The 15,614-nt window shown below is 42.2% G+C and overlaps 1 protein-coding gene across 2 annotated transcripts in view; it reads right to left on the reverse strand.

Annotated features, from left to right (window-relative positions):
* RHOQ (ras homolog family member Q) overlaps positions 1-15,614 on the reverse strand; it is a 34,883-nt gene that overhangs the window by 5,553 nt on the left and 13,716 nt on the right. The gene's annotated exons all lie outside the window — the stretch shown is intronic.

Below are 15,614 nucleotides of genomic sequence, written 5' to 3' on the forward strand. Positions count from 1 at the left end.
AGGGAACAGAATCAAAATTCTACTTTTGTCTTGACTAGACTCACATTTGGTTTCAAGCAAACTTTTTGGCCTACAATTCCTCCACTTTCAAATGACCCACTTCAGTACCAAAAGAGCACAAATATGAAACTAAGAAAACCTTAAAGTATCTTCCACTCAGTGTTTAGCAGTACTCTATCCCTCATAGAACAGTTCTCCTTTCATATTATCATCTGACAATTTCTTACTATCATTTTCAACTCAAGCATACAATAATCCCTGAGTATCTGTGGGAGATTGATTCCAAGATCCTGATTATCAGATATTCAAGCTCATTATATAAAATAGCACAGTATTTGCATATAACCTCCTCAATCCTCCCATACACTTTAAACTATCTCTAGATTGCTTATAATACCCAGTACAATGCCAATGCTGTGTAAATCACTATTATACTGCATTGCTTGGGGAGTAATGACGGAATAAGGTCCGCACATATGCAATACAGACTCTTTTTTTCCCTAAATATTTTCAATCCTCTGTTGGTTGAATCTGTAGACACAGAACCTGCAGATATTGGGGGGGGGGGGGTGCTGACTGTGTTCATCTTGCACTCTTTGAGGTTAACCCTTATGGATTATTGCAAAGTTTTATACCTATATCCTGGAGCTGTGGGCACTGAAACGTTTCTTAGGTGCTGGCTGTCTTGGGACAATGGAGAAATACCCTCCCCAAGTTTCTGTACCCTTTACTTTTAAAAGTGGAGGCCTCAAGTTGGTTTTTACTAAAGCTGTGCCCTAGTATTAAGACATTAGTAATGAACAGATCAAGTAGAATAGCTATGGAACCCATCACACCCCAGCCAGTTACTATGAAAAAACTAGTATGAAAAATATAAATTGTTTTGGGTTGGGGTTGTGGCTCAGTGGTAGAGCACTTGCCTGGCATGTGTGAGGCCCTGGTTTTGATCCTCAGTACCACATATAAATATATAAAATAAAGGTCCAATGACAACTAAAAAAACTTTTAAAAAAATACATATAACATGTTTTGAATATCAGTTTGAGTGTTAAGTAGTATGATCAGGTGTAAAGAATATACTTTCTGCACTCTACTGCCTTTTTCAAACTATAAATCCATAAAAGAATAAAAAGAACAGTATTCAGGCTCAGCATCCTACCCAGCAGCCCTGTGCTCTGAGCAAACCTGTGCTTGGCCTGGTCCCAGAATGGGATGTTCTCATTAAACATCACTCCTCATCCATATTTAGATTTCCAATTTTCGCAGAAACAGAAATGAGGGTACTATCCCATAGGATTATGAGGGATCAATGAAATAATACAACTTTATAAAGCACTCAGCATCACCCGTGGCACATGAGAGAATCTGCCCAATGCTTTAACATAGATTCTCTATCCCATGGCAAGCTGACTCTCCCTTCCTCTGCAAATCCACACAGGGTCACAGAGTCCTGCACCTTCCTGGCTTTGTTTATCTCCCTCCAATCCCAGAAGAAACTCCTTTAGTGAGAAATAAAAATTTCAGATTAATAAAAAGAGAATGATATATTATGACTGTACTAATTAGTCATTTTGGAACTCAACAGCTTTGAGACTGCTTAAAATACCTCCAAGGAAGATTTATATTTTTCAAGAATGCCAAATTAGATATTTTAATGAAATTTTTACCTTTGAAGCAACTTTACCTCATGAGAGAAATAGAATTGTGCACTCTCTTCTCTATGGAGATAGGACAAGAAATTTCAAGGAGCTGAATTCAAAGTTCTCCAAGTATTAATACTTAATAATATTAATCCAAATATTCCACAGAACATATGTCTGTTATACAGCTTCCTCTCCTAACCACAGTGAATCCTGACTCTCCTGGCTAAGAAACATGTGGGCACAAAGGAAGGCGATTAGGCCAACCATTTCCAGGAAATTGCTTAACTGCAGATTTGTTAAAATAATTAAATGTGGAAAACTGGGGTTACAAACAAAACCAAAAACATGTTTAGAACTCCTTGGAAAAAAACATTACTTCCTAAGTCTGAATTACCTAAATGAACTCCTCCTGCCTGTCACCTCCAGCTAAATAACTGGCAGTTATTATAAGAATAAGACCTTTCTGTTTCCATCCAGCCTGAGTAATTAGAAATCTAATAATAGACAGAAAATTTAAAAAATATATTATCCCCTATGCATACTGTGCCCAGCATCATATTAAACTATTTATACTCACTACACCATATCTTGAGTGAACTTAATGTGAAATGCCAGATTTGGGAATAAATGGATGGAAGCTTACAGAATCTTTCATTTTGAGCTATATATTTTAAATCTGACAACACAAAAAGAGTTAAATATGGAACAACTGCCCTTACTGTTAGATGACTACTTATCATAGTCAGAACTTCTCCCAGCCAACTCTCCAGTGTCCTCCTAATTAACAAACCAATTAGATATTTTAGTTCTAATTTAAAAAGTAGGTATTTAAACACTTAACTGGAACATTGTCAGGAGTACAGAAAAGTGTATGAAAGACAACTATCTGACATCAAAACCATGAAAAAAAAATAGTGAGTTTGGTCATTGTGTTTACCAACTGCTCAGTTAGTAATTCTTGAGCTTCTTTCTAACTGGCTAAGTAGCAGAGGAATGAGTTCTGGTAGCTCAGTGATGACACTCTTGATCTGGGATGATGATAACTGTAACCCTTAAAAACATTACACACTTGCCACCAGACAAAAATCACCAACAAGGAACCAAAGAAATGCACTCTGAGAGGAAACAAAAGACCTTCAGGAACAATGGAGAAACCCAGCAGATGCCCATCAGTCATGACCCCTGTTTATGTATGGCGAGCCAGCAGGGCCCATGAGCATGTTTATGTACTATTCTTACCCAATTCGTGTGGACCTGGGTACTCCTTCCTACTTTGCTGCTCTTTGTTTAAAATACATGTTTCAGGTTGTGTATGTCTATTTAAAATACCCATCTAGGACATGCATTTATGATGGACAAGGTAGCCTTGGCCATGCTTTGTTAGCTGGTGTGCTACCATGCATGGGCCACTTGAAGCAATCAGTAAGGATTTATTGAGATTATACTTCATGGAAGATAAGACTCCATACACACAGAGAATACAAAATTGCACAGTCTGGAGCTTACAGTTTAGTTGGGAATTCAAGACATAAACAGAAAAAGTCATACAACAGGAGAGACAGGTGGAGGTGGGAGCAGGTGAACAGATAAACGCTTAATCTGAGAATTATTACTAAGCACCTACTAAGTGCCCAGAATGGTGCTGTAGTCATCAGGGACATGAAGGAAGGGCAAGATACAAATATCTAATTTGAAAAACACTTTGCAAACATTAAAAAGCTCTCTAAGATATCTGTCCGTGAAAAATAAAGCAAGGAGCTCCTATGAGCAACAGTACCCACAATGTGCCTGTGCACCTCTCCAGGGCTTTGCAGACCACAAAGCCAGAGCCTAGAAGAAATGGCAGGCTGGTGTGGAAAGACACAAAAGGCTAGTACCATCGAGGAAGAATTCTGACTGGTGGGGAGATATACTCAAATGTGTAACAGTCTTTGCTCTTAGGAGTGCATGATAAGAGAGAAAAATGTTTGTGAACATGTATTACAAGTTAGAATGTGGTATATACCAAAAGTGGTAATTAGGAGACGTGAAGAAAAGACTTCTTCAAGAATCATTTGATTTGGGCCTTGCAGAATGGAGAGGATTAGAACATATTCAACAAATGTGGCCTTGGGTAAGTCCGTTCTTTATTGAAGCCTTTGCTTCTCTGTCATAAAGTGGGAAGATGTCACTAACAAACGCTCGGAAATCCAGAAAGTCCTATAGGAATGTAGTATACTCCCAAATAACCCAGGATCTTACTCTGGTTTAGGAAATAGTCATCAATCACAACCTCTAAGAGTCTTCCTCTATAATGACCCAGCATGAGAAAAAGTGGGACCACAATTAAAGAACTCTTTCATAGACAAGCCCTAGCATTCCAAAGTCTAAAAAGGTTGCTGGTTACTTTCAGAGACGATATAAAATATCTGACAACTAAATAAGAATACCCTGACAACTGGTGGCTTTGTGGTATATGAATAGTAGCAACTCTGTCACTTCTAAGGCACACAGTAGAAATCAACATCTAAAAAAACATCTGTTTCCAGTGAGAAGCCCAAAATAGGTACCAAGCAGAACTCTTGAAACACCTCGGCCCTCACAGGGGACACGTGTTGAAATTAGTTCCTGAAGATGGAAAGTGTTCTATCTAAATTAATATTGAAGATCTTTCTACATTAATTGGTGGTAATGGTACTCGGTGAAATCTCATTTCCTCTGTGTAGTCACTTTGCCACTTTTCAGTTCATTTCATATTTACCTTTGTGAAATGAAGATATCACTTTTTACCTCCTTAAAAATAACTCTAGGGCTGGGGATATAACCAAGTGGTAGCATGCTTGCCCACCACTGGCAGACCCTGGGCTTGATCCCCTGCACCTCAAAACAACAACAAAAATCTGTTTTCAAAGAAGCTGAGTTGAGTCCCCTTGGGACCATTTTGATAAGTTTGGTTCAGAGCTCATTGGTGATGAATTTATTGACTTTGTCTACTCCCTCCTACTCCCTCCTAGTAGTGTTGGATCAAAGAACATTTGGGTATGAAAAGCATTTTTTTTTTTTCATTTTTTGGTACGGGGGATTGAACTCAGAGGCATTCTACCACTGTGCCCCAGTTCCAGCCCTTTTTAGTACTTTAGAGACAGGGTCTCACTGAGTTGCTTAGGGCCTCGCTAAGTTTCAGAGGCTGGCTTTAAACTCTAGATCCTCCTGCCTCAGCCTCTGAGCCACTGGGATTACAGGCATGCACCACCACACCCAGCTAAAAAACAATTTTTTAATGTGCTATAAATTCCTAGGAGGTAACTATTTTTCAAAACTTTTCATTTATCTGCTCTTTTTTCTTCTTTTTAATCTTCATTTTGGTTGAGAAATGGTATTTATATGTTACAAGCCTGATTAGCTCTTAGTAACAGAATTCTCAAAATTGGTTTAGCTTCTTTCACCAACTGTCATCTTCACATGATTTTTTAATGTCAGTCTCCCCATTACTGTACCAATTCTTTAGGAGTTGGGGACCCAGATGGTGGGCTGTTTACATTGCTACCTTCCTTTCAGCTACCTGACTGATCATAACTCCTGTCTAGGTCAGCCTGAGAAAAAGGAGAGGAAATGTGTATCTGATGAGGCAGGAAGACAACCAGGGAGGGGACTGGACTTGCCGTCATCTTACTGTGTGTCTTCAGGAACCAGCACTTCCTCGTCTGTGAAGGGAGAATAAACTAGCAGATCGCCACATATCACACAGAAAACGCTCACACTAACTTTTTACCCTGTGAGCAGCACTAGTAACAGATTGAATGTGGGAGGAGGTTTAAACTCCTGGATAAAACTCAAGTCTCAGGAGTCTGTTTTATCGAAGCTGACCCCCACACGGCAAAGGATCAAGACCTAGCTAAATATGGCACTCAGGCAAGCTTCATTTCCCCATCCGTGAAGGGAGAATAAATATAGCTTACACATGTTGAGAGAAGAGAGCTGGTCAAGGGCTTTGAGCTCTTCTAGCAGACAAGGCTGCCTTTCCAAAAAAAGAAAAGCCACAGCTTCAGAGCCAGCGCGATTGCTTTTGTGCACAGCGAGGTGACTCCCCTGGTTGTAAAGGACTTACAGCTGAAATTCTACAATGTCTGGGGCTGTAATTATAAGTCTCTTTCACTAAAACAGAGGTCATCTGGCCTAAGGCGCACTGAAAGAAGGTAAACGCCAGGTCCTACTTCCAGCGGGTATACGTCTTTTCTAAATTTTATGGCACAAATTTCACATTGATGAAATCGTCATTCATATTTATTCATTTCAAAAAAATATCTGGCACAAAGGTGATGAGCACGGTGTACACATTAGTGGGAAAGCAGACATGAACTCTGCCTCTCCTGGAATTTAGCTCATAATGGGGGAGTAGGAAAGGGGCTCTGTGTCTGAGGGCCATGCTAGAAATCTGGGAGGGGCTTTTGATTGCCAGGATGAATGGTGGAACTCTACTGGCATTTAGGGGTGGGAGCTAGGGGGCTACACAACCTGTATGATGAAAAATTGTCCTGGAACCTACATGATTACTATGTATTCTTAGACATTCAAAAACATGAAAATCCCTTTTATAATTACATGAATCTAGGGCCTGACTCGGTTGAATATATAAAAACAATAAACAATTTATTTTAGCTTGGCTTTAATGAATTTTCTAGAAAGGTAATCTCAGTCCAAATTGAAGGAGAGACTGTTTTGTTCAAAACATTTCAGGAATTGCTACTATCACCAAAAAAAAAAAAAAAAAAAAAAAAAAAAAAAAAAAAAAATCACATGCTACTGGCAATATTGTTCTGAGTATCCAAATCACCAATAAAACACAATTATGTCAGTCAACATTTATGGCTGGAGCCGGGAGTGGTGGCACATGCCTGTAATCCCAGCGGTCCAGGAGGCTGAGGCAGGAGGATCACGAGTTCAAAGCCAGCCTCAGCAATTTAGCAAGGCCCTAAACAACTCAGTGAGACCCTGTCTCTAAATAAAATATAAAAAAGGGCTGGGGATGTGGCTCAGTGGTTAAGCACCCCTGGGTTCAATCTCAGTATCCCCCCCCAAAAAAACATTATGGCTGGTGCATTCAGAATTGTAACTATTATACCTATAGGTATGGACAACTCATTGCTCCATTATGATTTCTGGAATAATAAGCCCTTGGAATTTAGAAATTTACTACTGAAATAAATATTTTTATAATGAATTACTTTCCCTCATTCTACTTTGTGTTATGGCTAGGATGTTATAGTGATTTTATGTGTCTAGGGAGGTTATATAGATTCCACTTGGAAGAAAAAACAACAGGATAAGGGTAAAAAGGTTAAGAAAAAGGTACGGGGGTGTTTCTGATAATAGCTGAGGTCCTGAGGTAGGCAAAATTGGGACAGAAATGACCATCTGCAAAGTGGAATGGGTGTTGTGAAGGAAGAGCCAGGTACTAGGAGAGGAAAACCAGGAAGACCAGCTGCCTCTGGACAGTCAAGAAAGACTCTTCTAAGGGTAAGACCTCCAACCTGAGACCTGACAGGGACCTTAAGAGGCCAGATGCAGGGCAGTGTGTGCAAAAGCCCCAACACAGAAAGGTCCTGACAGACATTAAAGGCTCTGGGAAAGGACAGGGTAACAGGTAGGATTAGAGATGGAGCCAGCCTGCCATGGAAGTCATCACAAGGTGAGACAAGGGACCCATATCACTTGACTTTGTAAGGACTATCCAGGATGCTTTGAGGAGGCACTGTAAGTGGACAGGAACATAAGAGAAGTTGCTACAGGGACTTGGGGGACAGAAGGCAGTGGCTTGGACCATGTGAAAGCAGCTGACAGGTAAAGAAATGGTGGTTTCTAGACCTATTTGGGAAGTAGACTCAGCCTGGGGGACGGACTGGAGGTGGGGTAAAGGAATAATCCAGGTTCTGGCTTGTGCAGCTGGCAGAATCTTTTACAGAGATGTGAAAGACAGAGGTGGAGAGAAGTACATTCAGGAGAACACTCAAGGCCTATGCTGGACACATTAAGTTTGAGAGGTCAAGCAGTGAGAAGGACCGGATGCCTGAGTTCCAGACCCAGCTCTTTGCTCGCTGCCTCCTTCAGGCTGAACCAGAACATCTCAGACTCCACATCTCTGAACTAAATTCCATCTTTCCCTCAGATCTGCAATTCCTCCTGTGTTGACCATCTTGATGAATAATATCGCCACCCAATCAGGTAGTCCAAGCCAGAAACCTGGAAGTCCTCAAGCAACCCCAAGTGGATTAGGAGCATGAGCCCCTCATGCACACCCCGCCGGCCAACCGCCCAGCGAGCCTCACATCCCTCTCCCACTCCCCACTTCCTTACCTGGTAGCTCCTACTCTTCTTCCAGGTTTTGGTCTAGAAATCGCTTTTTCCAGCAGTGTTATGGTTTAGATATGAGGTGTCTCCCAAAAGCCCATGTGTGAGACAATGCAAGAAAGTTTAGAGGTGAAAAGATTGGGTTTTGAGAGTATTAACCTAATCAGTACGTGCATCCACTCAAATGGAGTAACTGGGTGGTAACTGAGACAGGTAGGGTGTGGCTGGAAGAGGTTGGTCATTGGGGATGTGCTATATATTTTGTTCCTGGTGAGCCCTGCTTAAGCTCCCTCTGCTTCCCAATCGTTGTGTCCTGAGCTGCTTTCTTCCACCATTCCTTTCCACCGTGATGTTCTGGCTCACACTGGGCCCAGAGCAATGGAGTTGGCAGCCTATGCACTGAGACCTCGGAAACCAGGAGTGGTAAATAAACGTTCCCTCCTCAAAAATTGCTTTTGTCAGGTCTTTTGGTCACAGTGGTGAAAAACCTGACTAAAACAGATCTCACCTGAACCCCCAATTCAGACTGAGCATCCCCACGCTCCATACTTCCAGTACTTCCACAGCACTGTGGGTTCTCCTCCATTTCCAACACTCTGAGTGCCTATTTTCTCACCTGTTTCCTCCATAGCACTCTCTAAGGCCAGGGGACTAGTCTTCAAAGTCTGGCTTATGGCATCTGCTTATTAAATTCTTGCTGAACGGAGGAGGGTAGCATTTGGAAGACTAAGTCAGAAAGGGAGGCTGCAGCCAGGTCACGGGTGGCTTGCACTGTGCTGGCCTACACTCCTTTACCATTTCAAAGCTCGAGAGGATGGATTAAGTGTCTGAGTTCTTCAGTGACAGGCTAATTTCTCAGGTTGCTATTGTCATTTTCAGTGAGAAATCAAATTGGTTCCTGTGATCACAGTTATTTTTTCTGTGCACACCAATGGATCCAACCCACCTGCCTGAATAAAGTCAGCTGTAAACTCACTCCACTGTGAACTAATTTCACATTTTAGTTCCTGCAACTATTTTTCAACACAGCATTTTTTTTTTCATTGTTTTCACATTTATTTTTCCTAGTATGAAGGAAAAATTGTTGGCTCTTTACCTGGCACCCTGCTTCCTTCTTTCCAAAGTCCTGACTTAGTACAGGGCCTACCTAGACACATGGCCCTGGAGATTCTGACCCACCATTTGGCTATAGAAAAATTCCTGGTTGGATTAAGCCAATCAGCACCCATTCCCTATCCTTCCCAGAGTAGGCATTGGTTCTTGGGTGGATATGCGACCTAAACTGTCCAATCAGAATGAAGCATTCCTGGATAGTCCAAAGAGGACCCTGCCTCTTCTGCCTTTTATGCAGCTGATACTTCCCTCATCTCTCTCCCACTCTTCTTGGCATTCAAGGATTTGTTATTCTCTGGCCCATTACTGCAGCTCATGGAGACTGGTCAGAGTTCTCACAGGTGAGTACTATGGTCTGTCTCACTGCTGGTATATGCAAAACAGCTCAGTCACAGAACCTACACCAATCTCCAGAACTAGCAATGAAAGTACCAGGCCTGACACTTCCCCAGGGACAGCTCTCTCACCCTTACCCACACCCAGTCTGCAGAGACTGAAGTCTCCCACACTTGTACCTGTCCTTTTACTACACTGGGAAGACAAGCAGTCAAGCAGCCATGAGAGGACCCCAGGAACAGCCATCCCTCCTTATTCGTGGGCTCTATATCCACAGGTTCAGCAAACTGTGGATAGAAAATATTCACACACACCAAATTGTCTATATTCAACATGTACAGACTTTTTTCCTTATTATTCCCTAAAATGACAATTAACATTTATTACATATTATAAGTAATCCAGAGATGATTTAGAGTATAAGGGAGGATGTGCGTAGGTTATATGCAAATCCAACAGCATTTTATATAAGGGTCTTAAACATCCATGGATTTGAGGATCTGGGAGGTTCTGGAATGGTGCCCCAAGGAGACCATGGATCAATAGTACTCTCAGATTAAGCCTGAAAAGCTGCTTTTCTCCACATCCAGATAAGGCAGCCAAACTGCATGGAGGAGTTACACTGTGACTAACAAACCCATTTGGGATCTAAGAACATGAGTCACCCTCTGCAGACCAAACCATGAGTTTGTCTGTGGGGGAGGTGGGCTCCTAGCAGGTAGGCAAGACTGGGATGAACTGACACAGCTCACAGACACTTCTGCATGGACAGACCCTTCAAATTACATGCAATTTGGGTTGTGGTGAAGATGCTCTGGAACTAGATGAGGTGGTGGCTACATTGGATTATATACTTCAAGATAGTTAAATTTTTGTTGTATGAATTTTAACCTCAAACTTAAAAAAATGTACAGATACACAAGTGTACCAAGGAGTGACATTGCAGGCACCTTCCCCCAAACGCTCATATAGAGTTCTTTAGAAATTCAGAAAGGTGCCGAATGCAGCAGAATCACCCGGTAGGAAGCCCCGGGAGCCCCACATCGACCCCTCACGCCCTGCGTAACTCCCCATTACACACCTCCACGCTGAGGAGTGTGGCTGATCCTCCAGCACAGGTCTGATCCACCCCCATGCCCCTGCCTGTTCTGAATTGCTTCCTTCTTCTCTCCCTCTCCAGCTCTGGCTTCTCTGTACTACAGGAGTTCGCCGCAGAGCTCCTGCGCCCTGGAACAAGAAACTCCATCATACTACTACAGCCTAGTTAACTTCACAGCCCCAGGAGACTACCTGGTTCCTGATTTCACATGAACCCCAACTGTCTTACTGGGCCTTCACTATTAGCCCAGGAGATAGGATGGCTTCCACTTTATTGATGAGGAAACTGAATCTCAAGAAGGTTCAACACTTGTCTAAAGTCACATAGTCAACTGGGCAGAAGTTGAGCCGCTGGCAGTTCTCCTAATTATCAGCTCTAAGTAGGCAGTGTACCATAGGTTTCAGGCATGAACCTTGTGAATCTGAGTCAGGCTTGCTAGCTGTGTGGCCTCCAGCACGTTACCTTTCCTGCTCCTTTCATCTATCAAATGGACTACTGACGGATCCTCCCCTTAAGCTACTGGGAAGAGTAACTGAACTGAGGCACAGAAGGCAATTAGCCCATGTGATGGCTGTTAATTTATAACCACACCTGCCCAGGTGTGTTCCTTCTCCATTCAGTTCCAGATATGGAATAAATAAGCAGAAAATGAGAACTGAGAATTACATTGACTTTGAGAAAAACACACCTAGAAGTTTTGGTGGTTTAAACATATGCACATTTACATGGCTAGCTAGAAAACAGCAAAACCAAAATATCTCAAAAGTGTGTTCAGAAAATGAAAGTTAGTGAGGAGGCCCAGAAAAGTGAAGAGTCGAGGTGCACACAGGCTGTGGTGTGGCCACGGGCCCTGCCTGGCTGTTGCTGCACACAATCATAGCCGCTTTCAGTGGCTGACATTAAAATAACAACTGGACACTCATTTACACCAGCATCCTCTGTGTTTCAAATTCAGCCAATCCAGGAGCTGATCATCTACTCTAAAGACCTGGCTAGGGAACCAAGTTACACTGACCAAAGCAAACCAAGAACCCATGAAGTGAAATCAAAGGGAAGCAACACTCAGATGATGAGGAAACCAGGAACCACAACACTTGATTGGAAAAGCACCAGACAGACCGCGCTTTCATGCCGCGGTTCAAGCCTGTTCTCTTTTGTGCTTTCTCGTAAAACTCATGGTGTTGGCACCGGGACAGGGGCAGTAATCCCTGTGTCCATCCTCTCTCCAGGGCAGTGAGGGCAACAGCTGAGCCCAGGCACTAGGTGAAGTGGTGGTAAAACAGCCCCTGGAGCAGCTGCACCTACAGGGGTAGATTCAAGTTTGAGACTGAAGCCTGTGGCCTGGCCAAATTGCACAGGAGCCTGCTAGCTCTGGCTCTGAGCCCCGCCCTGTGTTACCCAGTAAGGGAGACTGTGGAAGCCTGCAGTCCATTTGGAGTCTGTGTTCTGTGCTGCATGGAAAATCAAACAGTGGCTCCCTTTAAGGAGTCACTGGCTATAAGGAATCTGGTGGGATCCAGGCATCAAAGGGAAGTCACTCAACAGGGGGATACAAATCGGAGTTGAAGGCCTGGCCTGAGGCCTAGTATTGCCTCTCAAAGGCCACGTGTGTAAACTTGTACAAGTCTTTTCAGTGTCTCTGAGACTTTTTTTTTTTTTCATTTATTGAAAAATGGAAAGGGTGGGTAGATGATACTACCAACCTCATAGATCACATGTTATGACTGAATGGGATAAACAGGTCCAAAGAAGGCCTCAAATGCAGGCAGAGATTAATAGCAGGAGATAAAAGTGCTACGTGCCACAGAAATTCAGTGCAAAAAATACATTCACTCTTGAGGACTAGAAAAGGCTACACAGAGAAAGCACCTGATGATGTGCCTCTCTGTTACCCGCCCTCATGGCACCAATCTTCAGAAGTCAGTAGCTCCCAACTGCACCCTTCAGAAAGCACAGTTGTTAGCTGGGTGTTCTAGGCCACTCACAGCTGTCTTCAAGCTCCTTTGCCAACCCTGGCATCGATGGCTTCCCTGATGCCACCCACTCTGCTGCTGAAATGGACACAGGCTGCTCTCCCGTACTCCTCTCCCACCCCCAACCTCTCCCGTGTACCTCTTTTATGTCCTTAGCCCAGAATACTTGCTTCTCCTCACCCCAAATCCACATAGCCATGGCATGTCCTCACCTTGGAAACTGTTCAGAACTGCCCCTGCATCACAGCAGAACGTGTTCTTTCCTGCCTCCCAGTGTCCCTGCACTGCAGGCAGAGTCAACATGTATTGGGGGGCAGTGTACAGGAAGACACCTAACCATTTGAGACAAGACTACATACATTTTGAGAATCATATTAATGAAAATCAAGCCACACCATTATTGGTCATCTGTAGCGTAGGTCATATTAAGGAGACTAAGACATAAGAGAATACCCAAATCTAATCGAAGTGACTGAAATGCAACCAAAGAAAGCTGTAAGCTAATAGAGTATGTTTTGGCCTATCTGAAAAATATGTCTACTGAATGGTCATTGTCCATACAGACCCTACACAGAATCTAGCACAGGATAACTGGAATACTGATGTCCACACAGTGGACCAATGGTAGGATGCTAGACTTAGTGGACAGAGTTCCAAGTCACCAGAAAGTCATGCTCTCATATGGAAGGAAAAGGCCATCATGCATTTCCAGGTCATGAAGGAAACAAATCTCCTCCATGACATCCAACTACTTTTGCTCCAAAGTCCAAAAGCCAAGCAAGTTTCTTACTTACAAATTCATTTTTCCAGATATCTCGAGGCAGGCACTGAAAAGAAGAGCCATCACTATAACTATGTTCTTCATATTTATGTTTTTAATTATAAAATGGGGAAGACTTCAGCTAAATCGCAGCTGATGGAACAGGAACATTTATCTCAGATCCCTCCAAAATCCTCTAAGGGGTACAGTATTTTTTTTTTTTTTTTAAAGCATAAAGCCACAAGGACAAAACAAACAGGAAAAGAGACAATAGCAAGAAAAGTTTAGAAGCTAGAAGACAAAAGAATGAATGAACTGATTTGGTAGACCTAGGAGCCAGGCCCAAGCCAGCAATGAGGGCAAGTAGTAGCTCGTTCTGCAAAACAGGGCACCCCAAGGGTCTGAAGGTAGGGGACTGGAGCAGCATGTTCTGGACAAGGGACAAAGGCAGAGACATAAACTAAGGGTGGACCCAAAGTCTACCTATGAAGCCGTTTAATTCCAGATCCTATTTTCTATTATGGTAAACTCCCCAACCCTGGAAAAGGCAGAGAATATTTATTCTCTGTAAAGGACAGAACAAAGGCTACATGGAAGGCAGGGTACAAAGCCCAGCTGAACACACTGAACACACCAGGCCAGGAAAACGGAGATTTCCCATCCCACTTCTTCCAGCTATCCTGGACACTGCCAGCCTAGCATAAACCCCTGAGGCAGAAGAGTAGAAGATTCTTTTCTGGGGAATATGATCACCCCCAGAGGAAAGATCAAAACCTACTGACCTTTCGGATTCCTCCAATTAACAGGTTTAGACAGATCATAATACAATAGTGGTTTTCAACTGGGAGTGGAGGAGGTTATGAGGTGATAGGCCCTACAGATAGATTTGACAATGTCTGCAGACATTTTATGAATGTCACAACTGCAGGAGGGGTGCTAATGGCACTTAGGAAAAAGAGGTTAAGGATGTCACTACACATCCTACAGTGAACATGGCAACCTCCCACATTAAAGAACAGTCCATCCCAAAACATCAACAATGATGAGTTGAGAAACCCTGATCTACAGGGAAGACCAAAGTCAACCATGCCACTCACATACCATTTCTCACAGGCTGAAGTATCACTCCTAAATATGAGGAAATGTCAAATCATCCTTTCATAAAAGGCAGAGATCAAAATGAGAGACTATGCAGGGAAATAAAAACTTTGAAGACAAAGAAACAAGAAAACAAGGTCCATTCAAAGGATCAAAACATATCTACCATGACCATCCTTGAAGAAACACAGACATTAGACTTAGTTAAAAAAAAGGCTTTAATTAGATTTAGTCATTCTATACTTATCTAATAGTCCTCCCTTATCTGCAAGGGATACATCCCAAAACTCCAGAAGATACCTGAGTTTATGTGTAATTCTGAATCCTACATAGTCTATGCTTCTTCCTACACACACACATAATAAAGTTTAACTTATAAAATAGACACAAAGAGATTAAAATAATAATAATAGAATAATTATGACAATATACTAGAATTTAAAGAAATTTGAAAGAACTATCAATATCCACAGAGAAATTACAGAAGTTATTCCATCAAAAAAATAAGCCATATAAAAGGGGGGGAAAGGAACATCGAGAGAACAGGAAAACCTCTTGTACATTAAAAATAGAATCACATTAAAAAAAAAAAAAGAATATAAGATATAGATGGCAAAATTGAGGAAATCTCCCCCAAACAGAGCAAAAAGAGACAGAGTGAGCAAAAATGTAAGGAAATTAGAAGAGCACTACAGGAACTCCGGCCTCTAAGTCTGGGTAATAGAAGTGAAGTAACAGGAAGTGAAGAAACCAGAGAAATGAACCAAGAAAATTTCTCAGAACCGAAAGACATGAATTTCCATATTGCAAGGGCCACCAAAGCCAGTTAGACCTCACCCTAAAATCTATGATTGTGAAATTTTAGGAGGATGAAATAGCAAATCTTAAAGAGTTTCCAGAGAAGAAAAGAGGTTTCTGAGACAAGTCAAGAATCAGGTTGGTATGGGATTCTCAACAGCATAAACTTAATGGAACAACACCTTTGAAATTCTGGGAAAAAAAAAAAAAAAAAGTCAATCTATTTTCCAACTGTCAATCAGAAATGAAAGAAATAAAAACAGACTAGGTGTCAAAAAAATTTGCCCACCAGGAATATTTTCTCTGGGAACTAGAAAGAATAAACTGTCCATCAAAGTGAGGAAATAAACCAAGAAAACAAGAGATCTTGAACACAAAGATCTAATTAAGAGATGGCAGCAAAAAGAATCCTAACAAAGATGAGGGGGAAGTAGCCATGCAGCAGATGAGAGGCAGATGGGAGCAGA

The sequence above is a fragment of the Sciurus vulgaris genome, assembly GCF_902686455.1.
Source record: "Sciurus vulgaris genome assembly, chromosome: 14".
NCBI lineage: Eukaryota > Metazoa > Chordata > Mammalia > Rodentia > Sciuridae > Sciurus > Sciurus vulgaris.